The sequence below is a fragment of the Oncorhynchus kisutch genome, linkage group LG1 (genome assembly GCF_002021735.2).
Source record: "Oncorhynchus kisutch isolate 150728-3 linkage group LG1, Okis_V2, whole genome shotgun sequence".
Classification (NCBI taxonomy): Eukaryota; Metazoa; Chordata; class Actinopteri; order Salmoniformes; family Salmonidae; genus Oncorhynchus; species Oncorhynchus kisutch.
This window is the reverse complement of record NC_034174.2, coordinates 26,812,886-26,839,376: the sequence shown is the minus strand read 5'-3', so window position 1 is coordinate 26,839,376 and position 26,491 is coordinate 26,812,886. Positions and strand designations below refer to the sequence as shown.

Genomic DNA, 26,491 nt, shown 5'->3' with positions numbered 1-26,491 from the left:
GTCATACAATCTGCTGGGCATAACTAGCATACTGCTGCAGACCTCATCAATGCTGACTAGGTGACATTGGATGGATGACATTCATCTACCCTACCTTTCTCCCTCTCTTTTCATTCAGGCTCTATCAGGTTGATGAATGAGACAAGCGACGGCCCCTGAAGCAGTTCAGGTTTTCCAATGCCAAGCCAGTGACCCAACATGCATCCTAATAGCATACTTTAAGCCCAGCATGGTTTAATATTATCTCCCTTATCTAATCTATTCTGAGGGCATTTTCTACAATTTTCTACAATCACAATAAAGTGATCCATTCATGCCTTGTTTGAGTTCTAGGGGATATTAGCAGCAGAGATTAGATGAATCCCTGTCCTGGGGACAGGACAGTGCAAAGGGATCACTGCCGTTACTACTCCAACCAAGGAGCATGAATTGAGGAGCAAACTGAAGTCGACAGGATATTCATCAACACTTGGAGGACAATGAAATAAAAAAAGGCTTCTTTATTGTTAAAAGTAGAACCAACACATTTTGGCTTCTGGCCTTCTTAAGGGTTTTAGGACAGGACAGGCAGGAGGAGTGGTGAAACATGCTTTAGATGTATGGGTGCATCTTGCAGTAGAATGGCTGTGCCACTGGATGGCTCAGTAGAGCTGAAGGTTCAGTCTGGTTCCCTCAGGATCTCCTCTTTGTCTCTACATGGCTGAACTACCTATAGACCGACTACCTGTTTTATAAGATAGGTAACGTGAAAAATGCAACATTTTGCTTAACAATCCAAAAACCAGAACCAACTGTTAAACTCTCTCGCAAGATGTGTTTATAGTTGTGTTTATACAAACAAATAGTCCCACCTCATTGTTACAGTATGACATTCTGCACAACTTGAAAGCTGTTGTAAGACAACAGGAAACGGCCATTCACGTTCTGCTTGTGTTTGACTGTTAGCAATAACAAATATCAGGCTGTCACTCAGGAGTCGCTCTCTGCTCCTCTTTCTGCTGACTGAGGGGAAATCTCTGTTTTGGTGTTAACGGTACACAGTGGAAAACACTCCTGCACAAAAACAATGTCACAACCAGGCAGCCAGCTTAACAATAATAATAATAATAATACAGATCATGGTATCAAACCATGTCAACATCAGAAGCCTCCTCCCTAAGTTTGTTTTACTCACTGCTTTAGCACACTCTGCTAACCCTGATGTCCTTGCCGTGTCTGAATCCTGGCTCAGGAAGGCCACCAAAAATTCGGAGATTTCCATACCCAACTATAACATCTTCTGTCAAGATAGAACTGCCAAAGGGGGAGGAGTTGCAGTCTACTGCAGAGATAGCCTGCAAAGTAATGTCATACTTTCCAGGTCCATACCCAAACAGTTCGAACTACTAATCTTGAAAATTACTCTCTCCAGAAATAAGTCTCTCACTGTTGCCGCCTGCTACCGACCCCCCTCAGCATCCAGCTGTGCCCTGGACACCATTTGTGAATTGATTGCCCCCCATCTAGCTTCAGAGTTTGTTCTGTTAGGTGACCTAAACTGGGATATGCTTAACACCCCGGCAGTCCTACAATCTAAGCTAGACGCCCTCAATCTCACACAAATCATCAAGGAACCCACCAGGTACAACCCTAAATCTGTAAACAAGGGCACCCTCATAGACATCATCCTGACCAACTGGCCCTCCAAATACACCTCCGCTGTCTTCAACCAGGATCTCAGCGATCACTGCCTCATTGCCTGTATCCGCTACGGAGCCGCAGTCAAACGACCACCCCTCATCACTGTCAAACGCTCCCTAAAACACTTCTGTGAGCAGGCCTTTCTAATCGACCTGGCCCGGGTATTCTGGAAGGACATTGACCTCATCCCGTCAGTTGAGGATGCCTGGTCATTCTTTAAAAGTAACTTCCTCACCATTTTAGATAAGCATGCTCCATTCAAAAAATGCAGAACTAAGAACAGATATAGCCCTTGGTTCACTCCAGACCTGACTGCCCTCGACCAGCACAAAAACATCCTGTGGCGGACTGCAATAGCATCAAACAGTCCCCGCGATATGCAACTGTTCAGGGAAGTCAGGAACCAATACACACAGTCAGTCAGGAAAGCTAAGGCCAGCTTCTTCAGGCAGAAGTTTGCATCCTGTAGCTCCAACTCCAAAAGGTTCTGGGACACTGTGAAGTCCATGGAGAACAAGAGCACCTCCTCCCAGCTGCCCACTGCACTGAGGCTAGGTAACACGGTCACCACCGATAAATCCATGATTATCGAAAACTTCAACAAGCATTTCTCAACGGCTGGCCATGCCTTCTGCCTGGCTACTCCAACCTCGGCCAACAGCTCCGCCCCCCCCCCCGCAGCTACTCGCCCAAGCCTCTCCAGGTTCTCCTTTACCCAAATCCAGATAGCAGATGTTCTGAATGAGCTGCAAAACCTGGACCCGTACAAATCAGCTGGGCTTGACAATCTGGACCCTCTATTTCTGAAACTATCCGCCGCCATTGTCGCAACCCCTATTACCAGCCTGTTCAACCTCTCTTTCATATCGTCTGAGATCCCCAAGGACTGGAAAGCTGCCGCAGTCATCCCCCTCTTCAAAGGGGGAGACACCCTGGACCCAAACTGTTACAGACCTATATCCATCCTGCCCTGCCTATCTAAGGTCTTCGAAAGCCAAGTCAACAAACAGGTCACTGACCATCTCGAATCCCACCGTACCTTCTCCGCTGTGCAATCTGGTTTCCGAGCCGGTCACGGGTGCACCTCAGCCACGCTCAAGGTACTAAACGATATCATAACCGCCATCGATAAAAGACAGTACTGTGCAGCCGTCTTCATCGACCTTGCCAAGGCTTTCGACTCGGTCAATCACCATATTCTTATCGGCAGACTCAGTAGCCTCGGTTTTTCGGATGACTGCCTTGCCTGGTTCACCAATTACTTTGCAGACAGAGTTCAGTGTGTCAAATCGGAGGGCATGCTGTCCGGCCCTCTGGAAGTCTCTATGGGGGTGCCACAGGGTTCAATCCTCGGGCCGACTCTTTTTTCTGTATATATCAATGATGTTGCTCTTGCTGCGGGCGATTCCCTGATCCACCTCTACGCAGACGACACCATTCTATATACTTCCGGCCCGTCCTTGGACACTGTGCTATCTAACCTCCAAACGAGCTTCAATGCCATACAACACTCCTTCCGTGGCCTCCAACTGCTCTTAAACGCTAGTAAAACCAAATGCATGCTTTTCAACCGTTCGCTGCTTGAACCCGCACAGCATCACCACCCTGGATGGTTCCAACCTTGAATATGTGGACATCTATAAGTACCTAGGTGTCTGGCTAGACTGTGAACTCTCCTTCCAGACTCATATCAAACATCTCCAATCGAAAATCAAATCAAGAGTAGGCTTTCTATTCCGCAACAAAGCCTCCTTCACTCACACCGCCAAACTTACCCTAGTAAAACTGACTATCCTACCGATCCTCGACTTCGGCGATGTCATCTACAAAATTGCTTCCAACACTCTACTCAGCAAACTGGATGCAGTTTATCACAGTGCCATCCGTTTGGTAACTAAAGCACCTTATACCACCCACCACTGCGACTTGTACGCTCTAGTCGGTTGGCCCTCGCTACATATTCGTCACCAGGCCCACTGGCTCCAGGTCATCTACAAGTCCATGCTAGGTAAAGCTCCGCCTTATCTCAGTTCACTGGTCACGATGGCAACACCCATCCGTAGCACGCGCTCCAGCAGGTGTATCTCACTGATCATCCCTAAAGCCAACACCTCATTTGGCCGCCTTTCGTTCCAGTTCTCTGCTGACTGTGACTGGAACGAATTGCAAAAATCGCTGAAGTTGGAGACTTTTATCTCCCTCACCAACTTCAAACATCTGCTATCTGAGCAGCTAACCGATCGCTGCAGCTGTACATAGTCTATCAGCAAATAGCCCACCCATTTTTACCTACCTCATCCCCATACTGTTTTTATTTATTTATTTTCCTGCTCTTTTGCACACCAATATCTCTACCTGTACATAACCATCTGATCATTTATCACTCCAGTGTTAATCTGCAAAATTTTAATTATTCGCCTACCTCATGCCTTTTGCACACAATGTATATAGACTCCCCTTTTTTTTCTTCCTATTGTGTTATTGACTTGTTAATTGTTTACTCCATGTGTAACTCTGTGTTGTCTGCTCACACTGCTATGCTTTATCTTGGCCAGGTCGCAGTTGCAAATGAGAACTTGTTCTCAACTAGCCTACCTGGTTAAATAAAGATGAAAAAAATAATAATAATCAAATATCAAATAAATGTCAGTAACATAATTAGGAAGTTATATCTAAAGCCTACTGAATCTAGGGGTTTGTCAAGGGAATCATACTGTCTTGCATGGCGCCTTTATCTTTCGGCGTGGACCTATAGGCTATGTGTGTGGTTGTGTGTGTGTGAGTGCGTGCGTGCATGTGTGTCAATATGCACTCTCATGTCTGACTGCTATATACACGGATGTTACGCACGCCTCTATGAAGAGGGAACGCAACACCCTGCTACAACTAAACTCTCCGTGAGGCGAAAAAGGTATGGACTGTAGGTGCAAGTAAGGATGACAACAGGCAGAATGTGGTACCGTTTACAAGGACTTTATTCCTTTACACGGTAATATGGGGAAAAGGGGCTGGATGGAACCAAAGCAAAGAAAGTAAATCTCAAAGCCCACCCCTCTCCTATCTTACCTGCCTACCCACTACTTACCTAATTTAGCACCACCTGGTGCCCTAACCAAAATACAAGGGGTGGTCCGCCCAGGTCTTACCTAGTGTGCCTAGACAGCGAATATGCTACGGGTATATGTATGCCCGCGGGCCTCTTGCCTAAACACTCCCAAGGTGCCTTCCCCTTCCCCCCTGGGAACAAATGAAACAGAATATAAAACAATTTCACAAACAAACTAAGAAACAAAGGACGTCAAATAAGCTCTATCTGAGCAACAAACTCACAGAACATACCACTTTCCAGCAATGTACTCCCAGCAAAATCAACCTCTATCACAATCAATCTCAGCAAAATCTCTAACAAATCTCTAACAAATCTCTCTAGCAAAATCTCTCTCCAAAAATCTCTCTCTCCTGAACAGAACACTGGCTTTTATATAGCTTCAGAAGGAATGGTAATTGTAGACAGCTGCGTCTTGACGAGGGGGCGGGGTCAGCTCTCCAATTAGCCCTGGAGTCGACCAATCAGCTGCTTGAGGGATTTCAGGAAGCCATTTCCTAAAATAAACACATGTAAATACACAAACTACAACACATAATCTGGGGAACGGAACAACGGAACAAAAATATAAACACAACATACTATATTGTACAATGTTACAATAACACACACTTTTTGGGGGGCTTCCTCTTAGAATGTACAACATTTATAAATTGCTTATATGCAAATAAAAAGTAGAAGGAAAATACATTTTTAGGTACAGTAACACAAAGAAGGAGCATTTCTGTCGTTTAATATATGATAGTCAGCTATGCATACAAAAAGGACAATGTCACCTTTACCCTCTTTATGTTGGGATAGGGAGAGGATAAGAAAAATCCAAAGATAATGAGACCCCCCCAACTCCTTCCCTCCTAGGGTTGTACTACTCCCTCCCTACCTATCTCCGTAGCTCCCTTATGTCCCAGGGTTGTACTACCCCATCTCCCTCCCTCTCTTCATACCTACCTCCCTCCCTACCTGCCTCCCTTCCTCCCAGGGATGTACTACTCCAGCGTTGTTCTAGCTCATGGCTAAACTGAAGGTTGAAATGTCCTTTGTTACAATTTCAGGGCCTTCTTCCTCTCAAGGATTTCTCTTGATACTAAAAGCTAATGTCCCTTTTGAAAAATGAACAAATAAATGCATACAGTCAAAGAAAACTAATAGAAAACCATGTCCAGCCTGAACACTCAAGTATGTACAGTGTACAGTGCATTCAGAAAGTATTCAGACCCCTTGACTTTTTCCACATTTTGTTACGTTACAGCCTTATTCTAAAATGGATTAAATTGATTTTTTCCCTCATAATGACAAAATGAAAACATGTTTTAAGAATTGTTTGCAAAAAATAAAATATTTACATTGGTATTCAGACCCTTTGCTATGAGACTCAAAATTGAGTTCAGGTGCATCCTGTTTCCATTGATCATCCTTGAGATGTTTCTACAACTTGATTGGAGTCCACCTGTGGTAAATTCAATTGATTAGACATGATTTGGAAAGGCCCACACCTGCCAATATAATGTCCCACAGTTGACAGTGCATGTCAGAGTAAAAACCAAGCCATGAAGTCGAAGGAATTGTCCGTAAAGCTCAGAAACAGGATTGTGTCGAGACACAGATCTGGGGAAGGGTACCAAAACATTACTGCAGCATTGACGGTCCCCAAGAACACAATGACCTCCATCATTCTTAAATGGAAGAAGTTTGGAACCACCAAGACTCTTCCTAGAGCTGGCCGCCCGGCCAAAGTGAGCAATCGGGGGAAAAGGGCATTTGACAGAGCTCCAGAGTTCCTCTGTGGAGATGTGAAAACCTTCTAGAAGGACAACCATCTCTGCAGCCCTCCACCAATCAGGCCTTTACGGTATAGTGGCCAGACGAAGCCCCTCCTCAGTAAAAAGCACATGACAGCCCGCTTGAGTTTACCAAAAGGCACCTAAAGGACTCTCAGACCATGAGAAACAAGATTCTCTGGTCTGATGAAACCAAGATTGTACTCTTTGGCCTGAATACCAAGCGACATGTCTGGAGGAAACCTGGCACCATCCCAACGGTGAAGCATGGCGGTGGCAGCATCATGCTATGCAGTTGTTTTTCAGCGGCAGGGACTGGGAGATTAGTCACGATCGAGGGAAAGATTAATGGAGAAATGTACAGAGAGATCCTTGATGAAAACCTGCTCCAGAGCGCTCAGGACTTCAGACTGGGGTGAAGGTTCACCTTCCAACAGGACAATGACCCTAAGCACACAGCCAAGACAACGCGGGAGTGGCTTCGGGACAAGTCTCTGAATGTCTTGAGTAGCCCAGCCAGAGCCCGATCCAACATCTCTGGAGATCCCTGAAAATAGCAGATCTGAGAGGATCTGCAGAGAACATTGGGATAAACTTGTCACGTCTGCTCCCGCTCTTCCCTCCCCCTGGCGCTTGAGGGCGCCAGTTTACACTGCATCACGCACTCCTGCCATCCATCACGCACACCTGCCTTCCCTCGTCACACGCATCAACATTATTGCCCCAGGACTACCTGACATGATGACTCCTTGCTGTCCCCAGTCTACCTGGCCATGCTGCTGCTCCAGTTTCAACTTCCACCTGACTGTGCTGCTGCTCTAGTTTCAACTGTTCTGCCTTATTATTATTCGACCATGCTGGTCATTTATGAACATTGAACATCTTGACCATGTTCTGTTATAATCTCCACCCGGCACAGCCAGAAGAGGACTGGCCACCCCACATAGCCTGGTTCCTCTCTAGGTTTCTTCCTAGGTATTGGCCTTTCTAGGGAGTTTTTCCTAGCCACCGTGCTTCTCCACCTGCATTGCTTGCTGTTTGGGGTTTTAGGCTGGGTTTCTGTACAGCACTTTGAGATATCAGCTGATGTACGAAGGGCTATATAAATAAATTTGATTTGATTTGATTTGATTTGAACTCACCTGGACTCACTTATCTCCTTTTTATTTCCCTCCTATATTTGTCAGTTCCCTGCTCTGTTCCCCACTGCTGAATGAATAGTTTTTTGTCAGTATTACTTTTGCTGATGCTATTCCTGTCTGGTGCCATGTCCGTTATTATTAAATGTTTGACTCCCCGTACCTGCTTCGTCTCTCCAGCGTCATCCATGTGACAAAACTCCCCAAATACAGGTGTGCCAAGCTTGTAGTGTCATACCCAAGAAGACTTGAGGCTGTAATCGCTGCCAAAGGTGCCTCAACAAAGTACTGAGTGAAAGGTAATATTTCAGTTTGACATTTTTTGTAAATTTGCAAGAATTTCAAAAAAACTGTTTTTGCTTTGTCATTGTGGGGTATTGCATGTAGATTGATTAGGGAAAAAAGCAATTGAATCCATTTTCGAATAAGGCTGCAACGTAACAAAATGTGGAAAAAGTCAAGGGGTCCGAATACTTTCCGAATGCACTGTACAGTAATGTCAACATGGCTTTTCACCATGCCTTCTATACAGTATTCCTTATTCTTCCCTGAGGCCCACACCTTCTATAAGGTGCAGTATATTATTTTGAACCACGTGACTGATCTGAACAGTGTTGTTGTGTTTTATTTCTTCATATGGACAAAGGCTCTATGTATTAGTGTTCTCGCCCTATGTATTATTCTCCCCCAATGTCCTGAGTACCATTATCCATTTACATGCTCAGGGAGGCTGTGTATGGAAAGATGCATGCGGTTATAAAGATGTGACAAAAAAACAAATTAGAGGAATAAAATCTCCATTAACAGGGGGACAAGCTCCATTTCTCAGAGTGCAGATGGCGGTCAGTGAGACTATCTAATGTGCTCCACTACTCAGAGCTGTATGTGTGTGTGTGGGTGGGTGGGAGTGTGTGCGTGTCTCCGTGTGTGTGTACACATGCATGTGAATGGTGGTTCCTCCCCCACTTCTATAGCTGCGTAAACCTGACGCACAAAAATATCTAAGAATCTCACTCTATCCATGGAATTCACTACAGTGCCAACCACAGCATTTAGAGCCTGAACAATCGGTTGATGCTTGGCTGGAGGGTGGGCGATTGTGTTAAAACAGTCTTGACGATCCAACTTTGAATCAAACTGTGTCCATGGAACTCCACACACACTGTACTGTACTATTCACACAGGGCCTAAGGGTCAGCCAAAGGCTTAGTTTGTACTCTGAGTCTCATGAGTGAAATGTTTTCCCGCATGTAGCTGTCAGTGCCCAGGGCCAGGGCAACATAATGATGGAAGTTAAGAGTTATTCCAGTGCCAAGGGGTTTCGATGCAGCTAGTCTACACAACATCATACATCCTTGAATGCACATCATTTCTGTGCTAAAGTGTGTAATTTACAGTAAAAACTCACTAACCAACATTCATACCATTATAATGCATTGATGTAAGCCACATCTAGCTAAACTCTTCATATGCCACCCACCGACCGCAAAAACACAATTAATTGTAACAGATCTGTCAATGTGTGTTTTACACAGAGACCGTACACTATATAGACTATTATTTATTTATTTATATATATTTTTGGGGTACTTTTTTACCCCTTCTCCCCAATTGGTAGTTAGTCTTGTCTTGAATGCGATGCAATGGCTTAGACCGCAGTGCCACTCGGGAGGCCCCATATAGACCGGTTTAACAACATCCCTTGAACTCTTGTCCTCATCAATGCAACAAATTCCCAGCAGCATCTAATAGTACCCCGAATCAAACCTAAAACCTATGGTGAACCTCTGTTTCGCAGGCAAACAAATAAACATACACACACCCACTATGCCTAACTTTCCGGTGCTGAGAATAAAAACAATAAAACTCACTGGTTGGTCATAAATGAAAGACATTACTCTCCAACACACATTACTATTGTACTTTAAGAGGTAATGATCACAGTGGTAAATGTGTGTTGGAGAATATTTCATCATTGCCCCTCTATTTCTATCTCCAACTCAACTCCTGTTTCATTGAGCTCATTATGAAATCACTTCAGTAACTTTCAGAGCTAATCATAGATGTTAATGAGCTGTAGCTCAGAGCAGACACTGTTGTCTGACCTTGGTATCTTTCTCTCAACTGCTAGTCTGCTCAATCTAAAGCATTATACCCCAGGTGATCTCATTAGATCTCAGGCCTAATTCTTCAGTGATGGAGTTAATTCCATACCAGGTATTGCTATCTATAGCACCTCCCCATTACTATCCCCCACCAAGGCTATTTCTAGCCTGCCGAGCGACACACATAAGTAAATGTTATCTGTTGTCCGAATGGCTTTCATCCTTACCCTCCATATGCTCCGAAAGTGAAGCTCCTCTTTCTCTGTGACATCCTACTTGCTTGGGCTGCTGATGCTTTCTGGGGAGAATGTCCACATCAGTGGAGTTCACAGCAAGTGAGCAATGGGAGTACTCATACCTCTCCCCTCCCTCCTTCCCTCGCTCTCCCTCCCTCCCTCCTTACCTCCTCTCTGTTATACTCTTTAAACTCTCTAGGCTGACAGAGGCTGTGTGTTTTACAAGACTACATTTCTGTCAATAAGCATCACTGCCTGCCACCTCCCTCTCTCCTTTCTTCCTTTCACCCTCACTTTTCTCCTCCGCTCCCTCAGTAAGTCATATCTCCCTCAGACTAAGAGAAAGGTGCGTCCAACCATTCCGTTACCCTGGTAACGAGCAGGTGCCCCTCTCTCCCTCACTTAGACTAAATTAATTTCTTTGGCACTCACATGTCCTCAATTCCCATCCTCATCCTAAAAAGAGGTAACTTCCTGTTTCATCTTAAAACCTCAGTCATATTATCACTAGAATAGAATATGCCCTTTACTCAAGTAGTCTTAATATTGTACAAGGGAAAACATGTGTATTCATTAGTATCAGCAGCCAGATTCAAGGCTCTGACAGGTTGAATAGTGAAAGAAAATGACTTGCACTGAACTTGTGGTAATCAGCTCACTCCTACTAGAAAATGGAATCCCATGAACTTTTCCTACCCTACAGTCAAGTTAGACAAGTCTACATAAAAATAACCCAGCAAACTAAAAGGTTACGGAGGTCAAACCCAAACAAATAGCATTGCATCTCACATAGAAATGTGGATTGTATAGAAAGCTGGCTAAGGGTGTGGTGCAGGTGGAGTATCTGCTGACAAGAGTGGGTCCTAAGCCTGTCCTAAGGTCAACCAAGGATAAAGGGATGGATCACCCTACAGAGTCCTCTTCTCCCTTCCTCTGCTCTGCCCTCTATATAAGTAGATTCCCCTCTAGCCTGCCTGCTGTCCTGTGGTCAGAGCGTCTTTTCCAGGAGTGTCCTGTCCAGGAGTACAGAGCAACCTCTCCTACTCTGTTCCCCTTCCATCAGCTGTGGTGTCGGGGTGCCCTGGTGCTCATTGAACCTCCTCTTATTCAATTAGGCCAGAATGGACGGTGGCCAGATGTTGGCTCTTAATCAAATCACAAACACGCACAGCATAGGACTGTTCTGCCCGCACCTGTCTGCTCCCCTCCACTCCCATCCGCTCGCCTGCCTGACCCTTGTTTGCTCTCGCCATTGAGTGGAGATTGGTCAGACAACCTCCACAGCAGATATGTCTGTAGGACGTGCCTTCGCATCTGTTGGGCCACAGAAGAATGGGATGTGGACTCCACTTTCATACTTCAGTAATCTCTATATAAAGTGGGCTGAGGTCATAAATGAAGAAAACCCAGGCTCTGTGTGGGATTAAAGTTAGCCATGTTAGAACCTCTTTCATTTGGCAACTGATTATCCAGCGTAATGGTTTATGGATCATATTTTCAAGATGAATGATAAAGATCCCATGATGTTCCTCTGGGGGAGTATGTTTCATGTCTAGTCTTGAACAAGCAATGAGCGATACTGTATACTGAGTCAAACCAGGTGAAATCTTAAGGACAAGCCTGCACTTTGCTCCAGCCAACCAACTACAATATGCTGTCTGGGCGCTGTGTGTGATAGCCATAGCAACTGAAATGTAATTTCTCCAACAGAATGAAAGCAGGATCCTCTGGATCTGTACTGCAGTCTCCTAACTCCTCGTCAATGTTACAAGGTAATGCACTTTGAAGAGTTCTTTTGACTATTGCTTTTCCCCTCCAGAGATGACCAATGCCCCTTTCCAAAAACAATTACCCAGAGTAATGTGTGTGGGGCAGGTGAAAAGGGACGGGTACGTTAGCATAATTAGTATGTCCACCAGTCTCAAAATGCCACAGTGCTGCTTGTGCTCCTATTAAAGTGGGTCAGACGCAACTTTGAGACGGTCTCAGACGGCAACAAGGGCAGCACAGTAATGAGCGACTGCCCTCAGAGATGGGGTTGAGTACACCCTGAGACGCCTCTGTTTTTTCACTGTTTCTTTTTTGTAAGGGTTGGTAGGCCTATACAATAACATGTTTCTCTACCATCTGACAGAGGTGACTTACAGAACCATAAACTATAAAAAATAAAGAGTCACACACGCCATATATAAACTCCCAGTAATTTATTGGGTAAATCACCAACCCTTCAGCATCATCGTACCCTATTCAGGGTGATGTCACCCTACTTGAACCAGGTTATGTGCGACTCCATTTTTATAGTTTATTCGCCGTTAGTCAGCACCTCCACGCAAAATCCTTTTTCTGGGTGTGTGCCAGCTCATGTTTGTTTGTTTTACTTACAGAACCATAACATCACATAGAAATATTACTGTATAGACAATCACTAAGGATTTCTCAGCACTATTTCTTCAAATGAAAAAGTATGGCTCGTCTAATAGAGGTCCGCAGGGCTAACAACCCATTACATGAATGTCATGTCAACTTTGTTCTCCACCCTCTCCACCACTGATTGACATATCACAGTTCCACACTGTTGTTGTGTGGCCCAGTATACCTTGTGCCGCACACCATCCCATCCCACCTGATAAATCAGTCAGAAGCCTTCAGCACCAATTAAATGAGGAAAAATTGGAAGAGGAAGAGACATAGAGACACAGACAGGGAGATAGCATGAGTGTGAGAGCACCTTTCCTTGGAAGAAAAAGAGATGAATAAATTTGGGTTGGGTCAAAAATACTGTTAACCAACCAAGTGTATTGTATGGTATATTCATACAATGTGTACCCTGTACTATTATAGTCCTTTACTTTAAGTGTCACGATCGTCGTGGTAATCATACTCGGACCAAGGCGCAGCGTACGTAGAGTTCCACATGTTTATTAATTGAAAGTCACAAAAACAATAAAGAGCAACGAAATGTGACGTTCTGTAGCGCTCACAGGCATCAACACAAAAACAAGATCCCACAAAAACCAGTGGGGAAATTGGCTGCCTAAATATGATCCCCAATCAGAGACAACGATAAACAGCTGCCTCTGATTGGGAACCATACCAGGCCAACATAGAAATAAATGCACTAGATCACCCACCCTAGTCACACCCCAACCTAACCAAAATAGAGAATAGAAAGACTCTCTATGGTCAGGGCATGACATTAAGTGTAATACTACTACTAAATCACAATGAATTGAAAAGCAATAACAGTCAAGGAGTAGCGGACTAATGCAGTCCTCTTAGAGCACCCCCCCTGATCAGAAGAGGAACTACTTTCCATTTCAGTTGTGCAATGGAGTGGATCGTATCAGGGGCTATTTGCAAAGCTGTGTGAGCCAGATAAGTTTGAATTTCATGCATGGTGTGATGCGTCATTTGCAAACTACAGTTCTTTGTTTGAGTATGAGCAAAAGGATCTTTCGAGAAATTCCAAGACCGCAATCAATTTCTTTAGGAGGATTTGCAGATGCTACAGTATCAGAGGCCCCTATACACCCAGAATATATCAACAGAAGGGAATTAGAATAACAAGGAGAGGAAAGACCTCTCCAGAAAACTTTTCCCATTCATTATCTGACCAAGCCAGAGATTAAAATGATATTAAAATAATATATTTTTTATTCCAGCCAGGACCTGTACACTCATTATGGAAGGATGCAGCGAAAGCCAGTGTTCCATAAATTAATGAAACAAATGAGATTCTGCCTGCCTCAAATTGCAAAACACAGATAAATATACAGACATTTTATAACCCAGTCATCAAACAGACTGCTTTTTTAATAAGGCTATTATTGTCCAGCCTCGCCTAGTCCACTGAATGTCGTGAATTCCACAAATGTCTTCTCTGGGACTGCTAGAGAAAAGTATGTATGCATATTACAACATAAATCACTGGGTTGGTGAGAACAGAGAGAGAGGTGGAGCGAGAGAGCGAAAGAAAGAATGAGCGAAAAGAAAGTGAGAGAGGGGAGATGAAAAGAGAGAGAGATAAAAAGGGTTGGTACTGTATGTAATTAGATGGTAGAGGGATTTAAAAAATGAGGTTACTGCTGGATAGAGAAGGACATTCTTGACTTTGACGTGTGAGGAGAAAAAAGGATGAGGAAGGGGTTCAGGCTCAGTGTATGAGAGAGTTGAATATCACATGAGCGGCAGGTAGCCTAGCGGTTAAGAGCGTTGGGCCAGTAACCCGAAAGGTCGCTAGTTTGAATCCCTGAACCGAATAGGTGAACAATCTGTCAATGTGCCCCTGAGAAAGGTACTTAATCCTAATTGCTACAGGTACTTAACCCTAATTGCTACAGGGTCACCGTTAATGGCTAGCCGTGGCCACACTCTCCAAGCGTGTTTCAGGGGGAGTGGGATATGCAAAAAAACAATTTTCCAATTCACACACGTGCTTCTACACCTGCATTGCTTGCTGTTTGGGGTTTTAGGCTGGGTTTCTGTACAGCACTTTGAGATATCAGCTGATGTACGAAGGGCTATATAAATAAATTTGATTTGATTTGTACATGTGTGAAATAGGACAAATATAAGTGCCCACCTAATTATTGTTACATAGGCACAATTCAAGCCTTTAAAATGTGGTTGGAAATAAGGATCCATTCACCTTTATTCTCCCCACCTACATTGATCAGGTTTACAACTGTGAGGGAGGCAGAGGAGAGGAGATAAAGAAGATATATGAAGACACAAATCCTGTGGAACTGGAAGTATGGCAACACTGCTGAGAGACATGGAGAAAATCCCTGCCTGCCTGTGTGTCTCAACTGGACCAACCCACATACTGTACACACTACAGGACAACACATCTACACCATATGCAACACATTTTCAGAGGGGAATACTGAGAGGCAGAGGCCTCTAGGAGAAACAAAAGAGAGGTGGAGAAGGAGGGATAGAATAGACCAAAGCTGAACTATCTTTCAGCTCAACTAGAAGGAGAGCACCCACAGACCAAAGGCATTGGTTAATGACTCTGCAGACACATACTGGGAGGGACACAGATTTGAGACCTACTTTGATTTATCCAGAGGAGAGGGACAGACACAGAGAGGGACAGACAGAGTGGGGATGTCTCATCACACTGCTTTATTAAAATAACACAGGCCTGCCTACTAGCTCTCACCACCATTAATAAATTAAATATATTTTTACAAACTTGAGTTGGTCATAGCTACTGTAACAGCATCATATACATTTTGAAAATCATAATGAAAAAGCAATCAACAACAGAACTTCCACAAAATCCCAACTGAATCCCTGGATACTAGCAATAGTGGCAATCAGACCACATGGAAAAGGAGAGGTTGAAAATACTACTGCTTCAAAAGGACTGATCTCACTGGGAGCTTTTGGAAGAATGCCAGGTGCGGTTTCCCGGCAACAAGCCACTCTGGGGTTTACTCAACAATGGGCTCTATTGTTTCTTCGGCTGGAGTGTTTCAGCACCATGGACAGCAGCACGAGCTTGGAAAGGGGCCAGAGTAGAGTAAAGGAAACATACAGTACACATACACTCTTTAATTCACAAACACAAGCAATTTCAAATAAGCACACATTAGTGGGAGGAAATATCTATGAGTATTTTCCAGAACCTGATGCTTTTCAATGCCAGCTGTATTGCTGAGGGTATGGACAGTACTGTAAAGGAATGGCCCTTGTGTGCAGTGTGATCCCTGTACCCCCCCCCCTGAGGGAGATCACAGCCAGATAACCACTAACACACTTCACACATCCATAAAACATGGGCAATGACTGCATTAAGCCTGAAAACATGCAACATTTATTTAACTAGGCAAGTCAGTTATGAACAAATTCTTATTTACAATGACAGTCTAAGAACAGTGAGTTAACTGCCTTGTTCAGGGGAAGAACGACAGATTTTTACCTTGACAGCTCGGGATTCGATCTAACAACCTTTCAGTTAATGGCCCAACACTCTAACCACTAGGCTACCTGCCGCCATTACTCTGACTGCAGTCTTCTTTTCAGTATACAGTACGGTATGTACAAACATCCCTGATAGTATCATGAACCACTGCGTTTCAGACCACATTCTCTGAATATTCAACAAGTGAGTCCTGGCGATGAGAGAGAGAGAGATCATCAAACTCATTTGAAAATGCAAAGACGAGTTGGCATAAAATGTCAGAAAAACATGCACCATCCATACGAAATGTAATACAGCACAATTCCATTTTGGGCCCAGAAAGCTGACTTCATTAACATTTTTCTTTGTGCTTATTTCCAAAAAATAATCACACACACTCCATTACATGCAGTTTTCCTTTCTCTATACGGTATGGTACATACAGTGGCTTGTAGATACAGTGGCTTGTAGATACAGTGGCTTGTAGATTCAGTGGCTTGTAGTACAGTGGCTTGTAGATACAGTGGCTTGTAGATACAGTGGCTTGTAGATACAGTGGCCTGTAGATACAGTGGCTTGTAGATACAGTGGCTTGTAGATACAGTGGGTTGTAGATTCAGTGGCTTGTAGATACAGTGGCTTGTAGATTCAGTGGCTTGTAGATACAGTGGCTTGTAGATTCAGTGGCTTGTAGATTCAGTGGCTTGTAGATACAGTGGCTTGTAGATTCAGTGGCTTGCAAAAGTATTCACCCCTTGGCATTTTTCCTATTTTGTTGACTGACAACCTGGATTTAAAATGTATTTTTGGGGGGTTTGTACCTTTTGATTTACACAACATGCCTTTGAAGATGCAAAATATGTTTTATTTTGAAACAAACAAGAAATAAGACAAAAAAATGGAAAAACTTGAGCTTGCATAACAGCTGCAAGTCTCTTGGGGTATGTCTCTATTGTCACGGCCGTTGAAAGAAGTGGACCAAGGGGCAGCGTGGTGAGCGTACATTTTCCTTTTATTTTAAAAATGACGCCAACAAAACAACAAATGAGAAAACAACCGTGAAGCTTACAGGACAAAATGCCACAAACAAAGCTAACTACCCATCACGAAAGGAGGGAAAAAGGGCTACCTAAGTATGGGTCCCAATCAGAGACAACGATAGACAGCTGTCCCTGTTTGAGAACCATACCCGGCCAAAACATAGAATGCCCACCCCAAATCACACCCTGACCAAACCAAATAGAGACATAAAAAGTCTCTCTACGGTCAGGGCGTGACATCTATAAGCTTGGCACATGTAGCCACTTGGATTTTTGCCCATCCTTTAAGGCAAAACTGCTCCAGCTACTTCAAGTTGGAAGGGTTCCACTGGTGTACAGCAAAAGCCATACCACAGATTCTCAATTGGATTGAGGTCTGGGCTTTGACTAGGCAATTCATACACATTTAAATGTTTCCCCTTAAACCACTCAAGTATGCTTAGGGTCATTGTCCTGCTGGAAGGTGAACCTCTGTCTTAGTCTCAAATCTCTGGAAGACTGAAACAGGTTTCCCTCAAGAATTTCCCTGTATTTAGCGTCATCCATCATTCCTTCAATCCTGACCAGTTTCCCAGTCCCTGCCGATGAAAAACATCCCCACAGCATGATGCTGCCACCACCATACTTCACTGTGGGAATGGTGTTCTCTGGGTGATGTGAGGTGTTGGGTTTGCGCCAGTCATAGCGTTTTCCTTGATGGCCAAAAAGCTCAATTTTTGTCTCATCTGACCAGAGAACCTTCTTCCATATGTTTGGAGAGTCTCCCACATGCCTTTTTGCGAACACCAAATGAGTTTGGTTATTTTTTTCTTTAAGCAATGGCTTTTGTTCTGGCTTACTCTTCCGTATAGCCCAGCTCTGTGGAGTGCACGGCTTAAAGTGGTGCTATAGACAGATACTCCAATCTCCGCTATGGAGGTTTGCTGCTCCTTCATGGTTATCTTTGGTCTCTTTGTTGCCTCTCTGATTAAAGGTCTCCTTGCCTGGAGTTTTGGTGGGCGGCCCTCTCTTGGCAGGTTTGTTGTGGTGCCATATTCTTACCATTGTTAATAATGGATTTAATTAATTCATAACCCAATCCTGATCTACACTTCTCCACAACTTTGTCCCTGACCTGTTTGGAGAGCTCCTTGGGCTTCATGGTGCTGCTTGCTTGGTTTTGCAGACTCTGGGGGCTTTCAGAACAGGTGTATATATACTGAGATCATGTGAGAGATCATGTGACACTTAGATTGCACACAGGTGGACTTTATTTAACTAATTATGTTACTTCTGAAGGTAATTGTTTGCACCAGATCTTATTTAGGGGCTTCATAGCAAAGGGGGTGAATACATATGCAAGCACCACTTTTCCGGTTTTTATTTTTTATAAATTTTTTTCATTTCAATTCACCAATTTAGACTATTTTGTGTACGTCCATTACATGAAATCAAAATACAAATCCATTTAAATTACAGGTTGTAATTCAACAAAATAGGAAAAACGCCAAAGGGGCTGAATACTTTTGCAAGGCACTGTAGTACTGTATAATCCATTAGGGAATGGGTTGGAGAACAGTGTCTGTGAAAGCTATAAATAGTTTTGGAGAATGAGGGGGCGACTAAAGCAGAGTGACAGAGGTGTGGGTGAACAGCAACATCCCATTTAATCATAATAGTATTCTGCTCAGGGATGGAAAACTGCCTCTCCCCCAGTCCACACCAAACCAAACCCAATCACCATGGGTGTGTTGGGAATGATGGATGACCTGAGGCGCTGGGAGATGCTGAGGGTAAAATACGAGTTTGGATTTGACTTCATGGCATCTAAGCTTGTAGAAATCCAACTAATCCACACAGTGATTTGGCCCCTTGATAATTGAGTGGTATTTCTACCACGGTCTAATGAAAACCAAAAAGCAAAGTGTTATTTGAATGGAGCTTGATGTTTTAATGCAGTGTAAAGTAGTGACTTGAGACTTGAACACTTTTCTAAGACCCATTAAAGCTGTAGTAAATGTTGTTTCTTTTTTAAATCACACAGCAGTGCTGGTTTTACAACCAGCTGGATACAACAAACTAAACCGTAGCATTGGAAATAATATTCCCTAGACCTTTAATATGGTAGAAAAGAGCTACATAATGGTGAAGAATCACATTGAATCAATTCATAAGTCCACTGTCTAAAACTGCTTTTTACATGCCTTAAAGAGGATTTGGACTGGAATTTTAATATGTTGCTTTAGAAACTGCATTATTAGTGTTGTCTTGTATGATTGATTTAATAAACCATATTCTGTAGCGATATTTTCTGATGGAAATCCGGCTAGTTGCTATTAGGTCCATGATTTGGAATCTTGGTCCTAGGTTGGTTATACCCAGACCCATATACATGGTCAGGGAGTTGGTCAACCATGGCTTACCAGTGCTGTGATAAGATAGTGTAAAATAATTAATTAGAATAATTTATCTGCACTGTATGTTTTTTTGTGTTTTTTTTAAATATCTGAAACATACAATATATTTGCAGTGAAGCCGCTCAACAACTACATCATACCAGTCATCCAACAGACTCCCATTCAGAGTGACACACAGAAGCATTCAGGGTCAATGACCTGCTCAAGGGTACGTTGACAGATGTCCCACCAGGCCAAAAACGTGAACCCGAACCCTCCAAGATACCCCCACAGTTCCCCGAATGCTGTCCCTCAAGACTTCGAGACTCCTCCCACAGTCCCCCCCAAGAAGAAGAAGAGAAAAAAAAATACAATTAATTCCATTCCCACAAGAACCCCCCCCCAATGCAACAATCAAGAGAATTAACTAAAGAGAAAAAGACAGAAGAAAACATTAAACAACAATGCAAAAAAATAAAATTAAGAATAATAATACATTTAAAACAAAGGACATCAAGGGCAACTAAAATCATATCAGCAATGCCAACTGTATACAGTTGAAGTCGGAAGTTTACATACACTTGGGTTGGAGTCATTAAAACTCGTTTTTCAACCACTACAAAAATGTCTTGTTAACAAACTATAGTTTTGGCAAGTTGGTTAGGACATCTACTTTGTGCATGACACACGTCATTTTTCCAACAATAGTTTACAGACAGATTATTTCACTTCTAACTAACTGTATCACAATTCCAGTGGGTCAGAGGTTTACATACACTAAGTTGACTGTGCCTTTAAACAGCTTGGAAAATTCCAGAAAATGATGTCATGGCTTTAGAAGCTTCTGATAGGCTAATTGACATAATTTGAGTCAATTGGAGGTGTACCTGTGGATGTATTCCAAGGCCTACCTTCAAACGCAGTGCCTCTTCGCTTGACATCATGGGAAAATCAAAAGAAATCAGCCAAGACCTCAGAAAAAAATTGTAGACCCCCACAAGTCTGGTTCATCCTTGGGAGCAATTTCCAAATGCCTGATGGTACCACGTTAATCTGTACAAATAATAGTACGCATGTATAAACACCATGAGACCACGCAGCTGACATACCGCTCAGGAATGAGACAAGCTCTGTATCTTAGAGATGAATGTACTTCGGGGGGAAAAGTGCAAATCAATCCCAGAACAACAGCAAAGGACCTTGTGAAGATGTTGGAGGAAACAGGTACAAAAGTATCTATATCCACAGTAAAACGAGTCCTATATCGACATAACCTAAAAGGCCGCTCAGCAAGGAAGAGGCCTCTGCTCCAAAACCGGCATTAAAAAAGTCCGACTACGGTTTACAACTGTACATGAGGACAAAGATCGTACTTTTAGAGTAAATTTTAGGGTCAATTTTAGATCAACGCTATGCATTTTCAGCCATTCCTGAACCTGAGACCAGAAACAGGCTACCTGAGGGCAATACCAAAATAAATGGTCTATTGATTCTGTATCCTCACAAAAAAATCTGCAGAGCTTCAATGATTTTATGCCCCAAATATTCAACATTTTGTTGGTGGCAAGAATTCTATATAATAATTTTAGTTGAAAAGCAAGTTTTGAATCTTGTGTTGTTTTATAAATCAACTCATACACCTGTTCCATGGAATCTGTACATCAAAAACCTCTTCCCAACTATTTTGCAATCTGTATGGCACAGTTGTCAACATCCTGGTCCTCAAATGAAATGGGTATACTTTCCTATTTATGCTATTTTTATTTCTCCGCCAGTTTTGATCCTTTATATTGGGCAGACAGACCAGTTCCCTACCTCCTCCCGCTGCCACCTGCCTCCTCCATTTTTTGAGTAATGCTGTAATCAATTGGTTAGTCTTGGAATGAGCAGACCTTCTCGTACAATTCTGATAACACCATGAAGGACATAACTCATAACATAACTCTAAGAACAAAATACCTTTTTCAAAAATCTTTCCTATAAATACAGGTATTTCATCAACCAGCACATTTGAGTTCAGCCATAATATTTGTTCAGGGGGATGAAATTGAAATTGAAATTGTAGCCAGCTCTGCAATGCTTGTTTGAAAAAGAGAGATACTTTGAAAAAAGTATAATTTTCAATGAATTGAAAATGAGACATGGCAATCTGCACAAAGGCAAAGAGGATAAAGGCAAACAATGCTTTTCTTAGTAATCTACTTGAGAACCATTTAGGGTTCAAATTAAACTTTTGAATAAGTGCAGATTTTAGAGAGAGGTTTAGTGCTTTTATATTTTATCTCAACCCACCCAATTCATACTCATAATATACACAGTCATGTTTTATTTTGTCTGGTTTAGCGTCCCAGATAAAGCTAAATATTTTGCTCATATCAGGAGTAGGCCACGCCATAAGTAAGTGAGTAAAACTGAGATATGACTAAGGAGTTAATCAGGGCAATTTTTTTTCTTTTTTTCTCTCCCAAAAATACACAGGTATTTACCTCTCCATGATTGCAGGATCTGGTCTATTTTTACAAGTTTTCTGATCAAATTAATTGTGGTGAGCTTATTTATATATGTTGTGATATGAATACCAAGTATGGCTACTTCACCATCAGCCCATTGTATAGGTAAACTGCAGGGTAATGTAAAAGTTGTATTCTTTAATAAGTGTCCCGCTAGCGGGACAACTTCCGGTGACGCTGGAGGGCGCGACCGAGAGGTCAGTGGGGTGACGCACAATTGGCCTAGCATGGTCCGAGTTAGGGAGGGCTTGGCCGGTAGGGATATCCTTGTCTCATCGCACACTAGTAACTCCTGTGGCGGGCCGGGCGCAGTGCACACTAACCAGGTCGCCAGGTGCACTGTGTTTCCTCCGACACATTGGTGTGGCTGGCTTCCGGGTTGGATGCGCACTGTGTTAAGAAGCAGTGCGGCTTGGTTGGGTTGTGTTTCGGAGGATGCATGGCTTTCGACCTTCGTCTCTCCCAAGCCCGTACGGGAGTTGTAGCGATGAGACAAGATAGTAACTACTAACAATTGGATACCACGAAAAGGGGGTAAAATTCAAAACAAAAACAAAAAATTAAAAGCAGAGTGTGTGTGTGTTCCTAACCTTGCAAACGGACAAAAAAAAGCTGTAAATGGATCAAGGGTTCACCAATTACGGCCTTGGCGGGCTTGGCAACTGTAACAAGGCGTGATGTGTAATGCAATGTCCGTAATGCAACACCAACCGTAAGAGAATGTTCTAACTTTAACACCAAACTATGCTAAAAAAAAGGTTTTTGCTAACATAGATAGAATGTTCGTTCCCCTAACTAATGGAAAACTTGACGCTCAAACATTACGGGTAACATTATAAAAATGTTCTCTCTTCCCTAGAGTTTTTAGCTGGGCAGGGAAACGGAAGACCTATTGCTCCTATAAATAGAACAATCATACAGCCTGGTTGGAGTTATGAGTATAGCCCATTCTCTAAAACTCCTGAGAAGACTGGCATGGCAGGTCAGTGTACTCATTGCAGTTGAAAATACAGGAAGCCTTATAGTACTATAGAACATCACACATCACACATCACACATCCTGCTGCCTCTGGGCAGATGAAACACTCACATCAAAACACAACTATCCATCCCTCTCCAAATGGATTCAGTACTGAGATGCGTGACAGACAGCAGGGACTAAAGCCATGCATACTCCTCCTGCTGCTGCCTCCATGCTGGGGCAATAATCTGAGCCCATGGAGTCACCAGACTGGCCAGCCCCATGTCAAACGCCACAGGACATAACCTTGAGCCGTCCTCACTGCTGCTTCTGCCGCTCACATCAAGAGCAGGAAATAGAGCAGCAAGTGTGCCTGTTCCTGGCCAACAGACAAAGCTGACAAACCCAAAAGTGTCTGTCAGGTCACCAAACAAACACAGCACAGGTTCAACAAACAACTTGATTTAATTTCTCTCTCAATATTGTCAGAGGTTAAACAGCATGATAACATGTTCATTGTCTTACCTGTTTTATGTCTGTGTATTCTCCTCTTCCTGATTTCCGGAAAATACCTTTAAATCACAAAGAAAACGTAAACATCTTAATAAACACCTTACTGTGATGGGCCCATTTCAGGATTTGGTGTATTCCACTATCAGCATCATCAGTTTCGGAATAATTTTATCTTGCCTAAAATAATTGGTTGACTACACACTAAACAGCATAGTGCTTTTAATGTTTCTACACAAGTAAACTGAATTGAACTGTCAGCTGTTTGCATTATGAAAATCTATTATTCCTAAAGTGCTAGGAAAATTAGCAGGTGGTTTCATTGTGTGTGTTAATGGGAATGCACATGGGCAGTTAACATCACAGGTTAATGCCAGAGCAAAGCCCCAATGACAATTCTCACGTTGGGCCCAGATACTTGATATGGAAGGCAACATAAATAGTCAAAAACACACTGTGCATGAAAATCTGTACATAATTAATATACTGTAGCATGAAAAAAAAAACGATATGTACATTATATAGGCTACATTGTGTGTATCTGCATAGGCTCTGGAGTGATGTACAAGCCAACCCATGAAAACTAGTATGCCTTTCAATCTCTGGAGCCTCTGAAGATTCTAATTCTTAAAAAATGTGATTCCCATCCATATAGTATCAGGGGCTCCTGAGGTCTGTTTTACACCTGTGAGAAAGACTTATAGATACTGTATGCAGTCTGTAAATTGAGCTGTACTTCGATAATGCAGACACAGTTGAGACTAGTCAAATCTAAATCAGGTAAAAGAAGGATTTTTGAGACAATTGAGGCATTTTTTAAAACCTTTATTTTATCAGGAAGTCATAATGATACCAATGTCTCTTTTACAGTTGAGCCCTGAATTACATAAATTACAGAAAATACACAAATAAAAATACAAATACAAAATGCAAGAAAGAAAAACATGGTCATAAAAAACAAACAAGTTCATCAGTAATGAGGTCATCAATTAGCTTTCTTAATTGCCAAAAATTGGCACCAAAACATCAAATTTAAGAACATTTTTGTCACACCCTGATCTGTTTCACCTGTCTTTGTGCTTGTCTCCACCTCCCTCCAGGTGTTTCCCATCTTCCCCATTATCCCCAGTGTATTTATACATGTGTTCTCTGTTTGTCTGTTTCCAGTTTGTCTTGCCTAGCCTACCAGTGGGTACTCCTGTTTTTCCTCTAGTCCCTGATTTTGACAATTCTGCCTGCCCTGAGCCTGCCTGCAGTTCTGTACCTTGTGACACTTACCTGGATTACTGACCTCTGCCTGCCTGCCGTTCTGTACCTTTCGGACTCTGCTATGGATTACTGACCTCTGCCTGCCCTTGACCTGTCATTTGCATGCCCACTGTTTTTGTAAAACTTTTGTTACTTCGAACTGTCTGCATCTCGGTCTTCTCCTGAGCCTTGATCATTTTGAAGATTTGTTCCACAAACAACGTGCAAGAAAAGTAGAGACAAAAGGAATTTCCAGAGTTAGCCATCCCTGAGACCGGGCATGGTAACTCGTATATGTCTAGTTTAGTAAAGATGTTAGGTATAGTGGGACTTTTTGTGCAAGGGCTTTATAAATGAAAATAAGGCAATGTTTGTTTATTTATTTTTATTTCACCTTTATTTAACCAGGTAGGGCAGTTGAGAACAAGTTCTCATTTACAACTGTGACCTGGCCGAGATAAAGCAAAGCAGTGCGACAAAAACAACACAGAGTTACACTTACACAAAAGTACAGTCAGTAACACAATAGAAAATATATGTACAGTGTGTGCAAATGTAGAAGATTAGGGAGGTAAGGGAATAAATAGGCCACAGGCCATGAAGGCGAAATAATTACAATTTAGCATTAACACTGGAGTGATAGATGTGCAGATGATGATGTGTAAGTGGAGATACTTGGGTGCAAAAGAGCAAAAAGATAACAATATGGGGATGAGGTAGTTGGGTGTGCTATTTACAGATTGCCTGTGTACAGGTATAGTGATCTGTAGGCTGCTGTCACAATCGTTTTATGGAATGTACCAAGGTGCAGCGTGGTGAGCATACGTTTTTCTTTATTTACAAATGTCGCTAACAAAACAATAATACAACAAAAACAACCATGAAGCTCCATAAGGCTATACATGCACAAACGAAGACAACTACTCACAACTACCAAAAGTAAAAAAGGCTGCCTATGTATGATTCCCAATCAGAGACAACGATAGACAGCTGTCTCTGATTGAGAACCATACCCGGCCAAAACATAGAAACAAACAATATAGTATGCCCACCCCAAATCACACACTGACCAAACCAAATAGAGAAATAAAACGGCTCTCTAAGGTCAGGGCGTGACAGCTGATGCTTAAAGTTAGAGAGGTATTCGTTCTGGTCATTGGCAACAGAGAACTGGAAGGAAAGGCGGCCAAAGGAAGTGTTGGCTTTGAGATGACCAGTGAAATATACTTGCTGGGCGTGTGCTACCGGTAGGTGTTGCTATGGTGACCAGTGAGCTGAGATAAGGCGGGGCTTTACCTAGCAAAGACTTAAAGATTACCTGGAGCCAGTGGGTTTGGCGACGAATATGTAGCGAGGGCCAGCAAACGAGAGCATACAGGTCGCAGTGATAGGTGGTATATGGGGCTTTGGTGACGAAACGGATGGCACTGTGATAGATTACAGATTACATCCAGATTACTGAGTAGAGTGTTGGAGGCTATTTGGTAAATGACATCGCCGAGGTGAAGGATTGGTAGGATAGTCCATTTATAAGGGGATGTTTGGCAGCATGAGTGAAGGAGGTTGTGTTGCGAATTAGGAAGCTGATTCTAGATTTAATTTTGGATTGGAGATACTTAATGTGAGTTTGGAAGGAGAGTTTACAGTCTAACCAGACACCTAGGTATTTGTAGTTGTCCAGATATTCTAGGTCAGAACCATCCAGAGTAGAGATGCTAGTCGGGAGGTCGGGTGCGGGCAGCAAATCGGTTGAAGAATATGCATTTAGTTTTACTAGCATTTAAAAGCAGTTGTATGGCATTGAAGCTTGTTTGGAGGTTTGTTAACACAGTGTCCAAAGAAGGGCCATATGTGTACAGAATGGTGTCGTCTGCGTAGAGGTGGATCAGAGA

At 42.8% G+C, this 26,491-nt stretch overlaps 1 protein-coding gene across 4 annotated transcripts in view; it reads right to left on the bottom strand.

Annotated features, from left to right (window-relative positions):
- LOC109896808 (rap1 GTPase-activating protein 1-like) overlaps positions 1-26,491 on the bottom strand; it is a 131,822-nt gene that overhangs the window by 67,976 nt on the left and 37,355 nt on the right. For 3 of the 4 annotated variants that reach the window (XM_031808927.1, XM_031808834.1, XM_031808706.1), the window contains exon 2: positions 23,367-23,413. The exons of the other annotated variant lie outside the window; for it this stretch is intronic. The gene's annotated coding sequence lies outside the window, so the exon portion shown is untranslated. The remainder of the gene's footprint in view (positions 1-23,366; positions 23,414-26,491) is intronic. 4 annotated transcript variants of the gene reach the window in all.